We start from the raw sequence: 8430 nt of genomic DNA, 5'->3' as shown, positions 1-8430 counted from the left end.
AAAAAAAAAAAAAAAAAAAAAAAAAAAACGACATTTTGACACAGAAACTTAAATTTTTGTTTTTGACACGAAATGTCGTTTTTAGAATAAAAACGTTACCAAACATAGCCTATACTATTCATGTTTAGAAACCATAATTAATTTTCGAGGTGTCCAGGCGCCTTGGTGCCTTGGATGCCTTGTTGGTGTTGCCTTATTTTTTTTACCTTCTCCAATGCATTGGATCGTAATGACAACTATATTAGAAATTATTCCAATTTTGATAGGGTAGCAATGCTGGCCATCGTTAAGAAATTTCCACATAAAAAGGAAAAATCTAGAATGAATATTAATCTTCCAAATTAATTGATGACCAAAAAACCTGTCTTATTTGATTCCTTTGAAGCCATGACTAACCATTACAAGGTTGTTTTATTAGCAATAGATAACAAAAATTGCAGCAAAAAATGGATAAAACAGAAAATCCTCTATGAAGATGGATAGTAGTTAAGTAGTTCAAGATCTCTCACAAATACTAAACCCAAGGGGTTAAGGTCTTAGTTAAAACATATAAACAATGTCGTAAACTTGTTATTTTTAAATGTCTAATAGTTCCCTTTAAATATGCACATGGTGTTTGGAAGAAATTGCTCCAGATTTCTTATTGGAACTGTCCATATCGGGTTCATCCTTCAGAACCATATCACATCTTGGATCTGATGAAATAAGATGAATTGAAATGTTATTTTATAAATACGTAATTATCTTAAATACATCAACCATTTCTTTTCAAATAAAAAACACGAATGGATGATCGTTGATGGTATGCAGATTTCCGCTGAACTCCAACAATATAAGAAAAGAAAAAAAAAAAAAGAAAAAAAGCTTTGGACTCCTAATAGTAATAAAAGTTAATGTTGAAAATCTTTTTTTTTTTTGATAAGATATTGTTGAAAATCTTGTCGTGCAAGCGTCCATAGAGGTATGCGGACGTTTGCATCAGCCAAGCAGGCATTTGCAGAGGTTATCTGAAATCTGATTGGCTGAGAGAGCTTTGACAAGTCAAATAGTGAAGGTTACTAGTCAAGCATCTGCGTGATTAAGAGGAAGTCTCCTCAAGAGCTCTGATGCTTGCATTTTCATGCGGACGTCTCCTTGGGCATTGGCATGGGTATGCAGACTTCTATCCAACTAAGAAGATGTCTCCCTCTTTCTGTGGATGACCTTTGACTAATGGACTTAGAAAATACTTCAGTACTATCAATGGAGGTATTCTCTCCTACAATTTCTTCTCAATTTGATCCTCTCCTATCTTGTAGGAATCACATGTGATCTCAATCTCCATCGCCTTATAAGAGTTGTATTGTTGTCCAAGTATATTGCATGTGACATGGTAGTTTCCTGATGACTCTATATCGCATATGATAATACAAACTCCTATTCCATGTAAATCTCTCTAGAGAGATAGAGTTTCTAATTATGTGGATTCCTATCTGACTATATAGGTCATTGGTTGTAACCTTCTCAAGTTAAGAAATACAATACCATTCAATCTCTCAACACGTACAAACCAATGCTTTTGTAGCCATCCAAACATCTTACTTCGTTAGTGGAATCCTCCTTGGGGAAGAGAAAATCACATATAACAAAAATACTATCTAGACAGAATTAACCTGGATTTCTAGCTATGAAGTGTAAAGATAATTCCAATTAGTTCCTTAGTGACTTTTAGAGAGCTTTAGTGAAAGCAAGAGACAATACAACATAGTTTTTAAGGATTACTAATTGAAGACAAAAAACCTATGTTTAATGGAGTCTTCTCCTTTATGATGCTTCAAAGACTTGGTTCTTTCACTTGAGTCTTGAGGTTCCTCCAATTGAATCTTGATACATTTATTTCTTTTTTCTCCAAGATGCTTGCATTCATCAAGTACTCTTCTTTGATGTCAATATATATGTGGAATTTCATAGCATTTCCTTCAACTCTTTTATATTATTTCTATTTAATTCAAACATAATTCATGAAATGCGTAAAAATAGATTTTTCTATACTTTCATAATAACATGTTATTATATATGGACTCATCGGAATCAAGTTGTTTCCTCACATCATTTTGCATAATATCAATAAATAATGTCGCACTTTCACGAAACTGAGGTTCACTTAGTCAATACCTCAAGGGAGTCCATATTAGTCAATTCCACACCCCCTATGTCCCCCCTCCATCTCAAATACAAAAATTTCCTATTCTGATCATTGTTAGTTAAAACGGGAAAGACAAAAAAACAGAGATGTACGATACGGATTTTAAACAGATAAAAACGATGAACGTGTAGGAACGAACGGTACGAGTATTAAACGTGTAGTTTTCAAAAAAATTAAACAAAAAAAAAGGGCAATATACTCATGTAATTTGAGAAATTATTGCCTATATACTTGCATCTAATATTCTAAACTACATCAACATCAAACATTCATGCATATATCATCCAATGTAAATTCCAAACTAAAACTTAATACACCATATTGAAAAAGACATGTCCAAAATAAAAAATAAAAAAAATTTCCATCCATCCATATCATCCAAGATATCTAAAGAACTCAGTTATCATTATAACAGGTCCAAAAACCAATGATAAAAAAAAAAAAAAAAAAAAAAAAAGAAGATCAATGAGAAGGCATTAAACTATATGAAGTAGATCCTCCATCAGCTCCAGTGTCAGATGGTTCAGGTTCCTTGTACGTCTGCTCAAGCTTTTCCATTTCAAGCTCAAAGTCTACTATAGGTAAGTCACCAAGATTGTCTAAATCAATAGGCCTTGAATCTTTATGTAGTTGGCTTTCATAGTTCTCCCTCATCATAGAGTTCATCCTAATGTACACCAAATCTTCTAGCATCTCTGGGGCTAATCTATTTCTTTTATTTGTTTGTGCTGCATCACAAGCACTCTAATTACGCTCACAAGGAGAGGAACTACAAGACTGACTCAAGATTCTACAAGCAATATTTTGAAGCACAGGAAATGCACTACCAACAAATTACCACCAAATCCCTACAAATCAACATAAGTAAACAAATATAAGAATGCTATATTTAATTAAAAAAAATACAATAATCAACTAATTAACTAAGTCACTTACTTGGATGGTTAGTTTTCATCATTGTCTACCCTGTCATATTGAACAACAATGGACTTTTCATGCGATAATCAATGACTTCTTGCATAAATTGCTCACGATCTTCTAAAGGAACCATGATATCCATAATAAATTCTTGTGCATTCATAAATTTAGTTCCATCAATATCAATCGACCACCAAACATAATAGAAAGACAAAAGTGCACCAAAGACATGAACATGATGAATAATGTTCTTCTCTAACCTAAATTGAAACAAGTCCATTATCACTAAATACTTCCCTCCATCCTTCTCCACAAATTTTCTCAATGTTTCTTTTGCCCTTTCTGTTGCTTCATATATGTAACCTGCAGTAGAACCATTTGAATCAACAAGGCGAAGAATACAAATAAGTGGATCCATGAAAGCAACAACTTCCTTTGCCCCTCCCAAAATGTATCTGATTGAATTATTCCAACAGTTCTCATCGCCCTTGCAGCTCTATTGAATTGAAAGTCTCTCCACTTAGATGATGCAACAAAAAGCTTCAACTCATTGTCAACAACAATAGGAAACTACAACATAAAAAAAATAAGTACCAAACCTTGTCTTGCAAGGCTGCTTGATATTTCTATTGTTGGTGAATTTTCTCATCAATACTACAATACCTGTGTGCCTGTGAATATAATCCACTACAAGTTTTTCATCTTCTATAACTTCTCTCACCCATTTAACTTTTTTATGAATATCTTTCAAAAGCAGATTAATCCCATGAGCAGCGCAATTTGTTCTATATATATATGACATCATTTTTCAGCCAACATATCACCACAAGAACAAAAGTTAGAACCATTATCTGAAATAAATTGCATAACATTGTTTGGTCCAACTTTTTAAATGACATCAAAAATTTTATTGAAAAGAAATGTTGAAGTTAATCTATTTATATCGCACTCAATACATTTCAAAAACATAGTACCCCCAGGAGAGTAAGCAATCACATTAATCCACAACCTCTTCTTTATGTCAGTCCAAGAATCGGACATAATTGTGCAACCTGTGATATCCCATGTCGCCTTTATATTGCTAACATATTATATGATTTCTGCTTTTTTTTGCAGTAATCAAACTGGTTTGAAGATTGTTATAACTAGGTACAACATAACTTATACCATATGCATATGCACATGCACCCCTTAACATCTCAATAAAAGAATTTGTCTAAATAACATTGAAGGAAATGTTATTATTGACAAAAAAAAATCAGTTACCAACATGTCCAAAGACTTCTTGTCTTGCTTAGCAGTCATTTCTACCATTTGATGTGTACTCCTAACCTGAGATGTAGAAGGTGTGTTACTTGTGGAATCCATTCCACTTTCAAGAGAATCACTCCTTCTTTTCTTAGCAGATCTACTCAAATTAAATTCTGCCAGGGCATCAGCTTGAATGTGCTCAGGAACTTGGGTGCAAATTTGAACATCATGTCCAGATTGACAAGCTAAATGAGCCTTCACTCGTGAAACACTCCCAGAATAATTAAGTCCATAATAGTTACATGTGAAACGGCCCAAACCATATTGCTCTACTTGTTCCCAAAATTTATCCTTAGGTCTTACCATTTTGCTTAAGCTCAGGTAGCTCAACTTTGAAATACCGACATAATATAATCAAACATCCTTTTCAATCTCAACAAATAGAATAATTAATGTATTATGAATGAACGATGAGTAAATTCCTTTCGGAAAAATTAAATCATAAAATAGTCAATGAAAAGAAAAAGGGATGTAAAATGCCAACATTTCAATTTGTTGGGTTCAAAACTATAGTACCTTGAAAGTACGTTAGAAGCATCAAAATTATACCAAAGATATACAAATAGAATAAATGTGTCATTTTCATATCGACTGTTGATAGTTTTAAAACGTCAATCAAAATCATGGTGCAAGGAATGCAGCTTGGTCCAATAATATGTTCTAATCTGATCAGAAAATCAAATGGTGTTGTGCATTATTGGTAGGCTATTGATTAGCCAATCATGCTATTAGTTGATCAATCGAACCACAATTTGTAGTTTTTGGGGCATTAGGTTTGTACAAGCCATGAAAAGTTTGTATTGTATTCAGGTTCATCATTGGGTAGATGCAACAAGAAAAGGGCAACATGATTGATATGGCAAGTACCCAGGTGAGTTCAGTAAATGGTGGTTCCAATACATATGTGCATGGGGTTTTTCTCCATGTGACAAAACCAACTTTATAAATTTTCAATGTTATAGCTGATAAGCTTACTCCCACCCCCTAAAAAAAAGTGATAACGAGTGTTATTTGTACTTTAATGATATTTCTTACTGTTGTTAGGTTCATATTAATTATTCAACCTTCGAGAACCTCCACCCATAAATACCCCTCATTACGCAAAATATGCCAACTTTGTCTAACCAATAGAGCAAGATTAAAACAACTCAACTCCCGAAAACCCAAACCCCCATCCCTTTTTACTTGTGCAGATCACATTCTTTCTGCCAGTATATGCCTCTATCCTTACTGTCCTTCCACAACAAATGCAGAATAATTTTGTTCAAATCATATATGGTACTAGTAGGAAGAAAAAAAAAGACATGGCATAAGAAGAAGGGATACTTGTGGCAACTGCTTTAGTGAGGACCTCCTTTCCCACTGCAAAAGGAAGAGTCTTTCCAGTCATCAATTTTAGATTGGACATGTTCAACGATACCAACGGAAAGGGCAAGATTAGAATATCCACACTCATTAGGGAGGCCAAAATACTTGCAATGGGTTAAGACAGTAACGAAACCAGTGGTAGATGACACCTCCATCCTAATGCTAGCAAGAGCATTAAGTCTAAACATAACACTAAATTTGTGAAAATTGAGTTCTTTCTCAGAAACAAGACAATAATCAGATAGTATTCTCATTAGGTTATCACTTTCTTGCTTACCCCTTTGGAGAAAAGCATGCAATCATCGACAAACAAGAGGTGCAAGATGCAAGGTCTAGCCCTACTAGTCTTAACATTGTGGATGGGCCGGAATGATTCAACATGAAGGAAATGGTAGGACAACACCTATTTACAAAGGATGAACAAATGGGGGTTAAGAAGGCATCCCTGCCGAAGTCCCTGGAAGGGGCAAGCCTGCCCTAAAATGGAACTGATGACCTTAATATGATATGTCACAGTTGTGGCACATTCCATGATCCACCTGATCCAAATCTCAGCAAACATTGTAGATAAACAATGTTCTACAAAGAACAACTACAATAAAGGAGGTTAATACAAAATGGTATTGAAGAGTTCAGAAAGTTGACCCATTAGCCTTCTTGGAGGCTATCAAAGATTTATATCGTAAGACATGACCAAAATTTTCCACATTCTACACAAAGATTACAATGCTTGGGTTTAGCCAGAGTAAAGCCACTAGAAAACACTTGGTTCATTAGAATCGCAAGCACAAGAAGAAGTGGAAATAAAATAGGAAAAAAAAAAAAACTCAGTTAATTCAGATATTTCCAGAGACGATCCTCACCAATACTGTATGAATTATTAACCTGAATTCCATCACAAACGTATTATATTGTCTTAAGAAAGAAGAAGTAACTCAAAACCATCTCAATTCAGAAAAGTTGGATACCAAACAAGATTATAGTTTGAGAAAAGCAACAAGAACAATAAAACGAAACGTGGGCAGGCAAAGCTCTGGCATTTAAAACAGAAAGAGGATGAACTCCACTAATGTAAGATTGATCAAACCAATATCCAAAAAAGGAAGAACTGGAAAAGATATAAAAGAGATGCTACTATGACTTGCTACTGCTACTATGACTTGCTACTGCTGCTATCGACTCCCAAGTTTCGAGTTCCGATGGCCTGCTACTACGGTTGTCTATGTAATATCCCGCTTCTTAAAGCCGGTCTGATTTTGCGGTTGAACCGGTTTAACCATGCAGGAACCGAGCCAGAGGAGGTTAGAGCGGGTTCCTTATGGACTATGATGGCACAGGTGACCTTAAACACCGGCTGGCCCGACAAGTCCGAGCCGGTGCCAGAAGAGACGGGAGTACCCAAACCGTGTACGTGCACCTACCATAAGGCTATGTACGGATAGTACATGTATTATATCCGTATTTTAAGGTTATATACGTATGCTACATTGTATGCTTGGGGTAGGGTCCGAGCCGAGGTCCGAGCCCGGTCAAAATCCCAAGTTTTGACTCTCGGGTGGGTATGACAGGTGGGTACACCTACCCACCTGAGTGACCCATCCATCACTATTCACTTAAGTAGGAATAGTATATAAAGCTTTATGACTTCTTTTCTTTCCATTTATTACCCCGTACGTTTGGTGAGAAAAGTAAAGAGGAGAGAGAAAAAGAAAGGGAAGAAGAAAGGAAGAGGAAGAAAGGGAGGACTTCAGTGGCGCCGAAGCTCGATCTTGCCATTCCGGTGCCGGGAGAGTAATCTTCAACTCAAGATCTACAGTTGGAGGTAAGAAAAGTTGGGTTTTATGAACATTCACCATACCCACGCTTTAAACCCTTGATTCGAGTATGGTTTCTTAAGATCTTGTAGACACCCTTTGAAATGATGAATCTAAGGTTTAATAGATGATTTATGTGTTGATCTTGAAGGATTTGAAGAGATATTGACAAGGTAGAAGGAGCATTGTCAGTTGGAAGTGATTTGGAGGGTTTGAAGTCATTTTTGAGCAAAGAAGGTAAGATGGTTCCCCTCACTCGAATCTAACTTAGATCTAAGCTAGAACCATCCTATAGGACTTTAAAGGTGTGAAGAATGGGTTGAGAAAAGCCCTATTTGGGTCCCCAAGGAATGGAGGAAGTTGAGAAGAAACTGGGGTTTTTCCGCCAAAACCGGCGGGTAGGACCGGTGGGTAGACAACCCGCCTGAGTCACCCACCTGAGAGGACCAGGGGGGTTCTGGCCAAACCGGCGGGTAGGACCGGTGGGTCCTACCGGCGGGTATGACCCGCCGGTCCAAAATCGGCGGGTAGGACCGGTGGGTAGACAACCCACCTGAGTGACCCACCCGAGTGGCCAGAATGTGATTTTTGGGTCCGATCGAGCCCAAATCGGACGTGGGACCTTCTTTCGACGTTCTAAACACGATTTTGACGTCGGATTTCATTAATTTTGATTCTAAAATGGTGAAGTACTAACCCCTCTCAATTTTGTTAGGTTCACCAAAGCCTACCCGTTTCGCTCCGGATCTCACCCGTACCGAGCGGGAATCCTTGTACGCTACAAGTAAGTGGAGAGAGGACGTGTGGCCTTGTTTCAAGGCATTTGTTTGGCAT

The sequence above is a fragment of the Macadamia integrifolia genome, chromosome 6, assembly GCF_013358625.1.
Source record: "Macadamia integrifolia cultivar HAES 741 chromosome 6, SCU_Mint_v3, whole genome shotgun sequence".
In the NCBI taxonomy this organism is placed as follows: domain Eukaryota; kingdom Viridiplantae; phylum Streptophyta; class Magnoliopsida; order Proteales; family Proteaceae; genus Macadamia; species Macadamia integrifolia.
The sequence above is the reverse complement of the archived record's forward strand: the minus strand, read 5'-3'. Positions refer to the sequence as shown.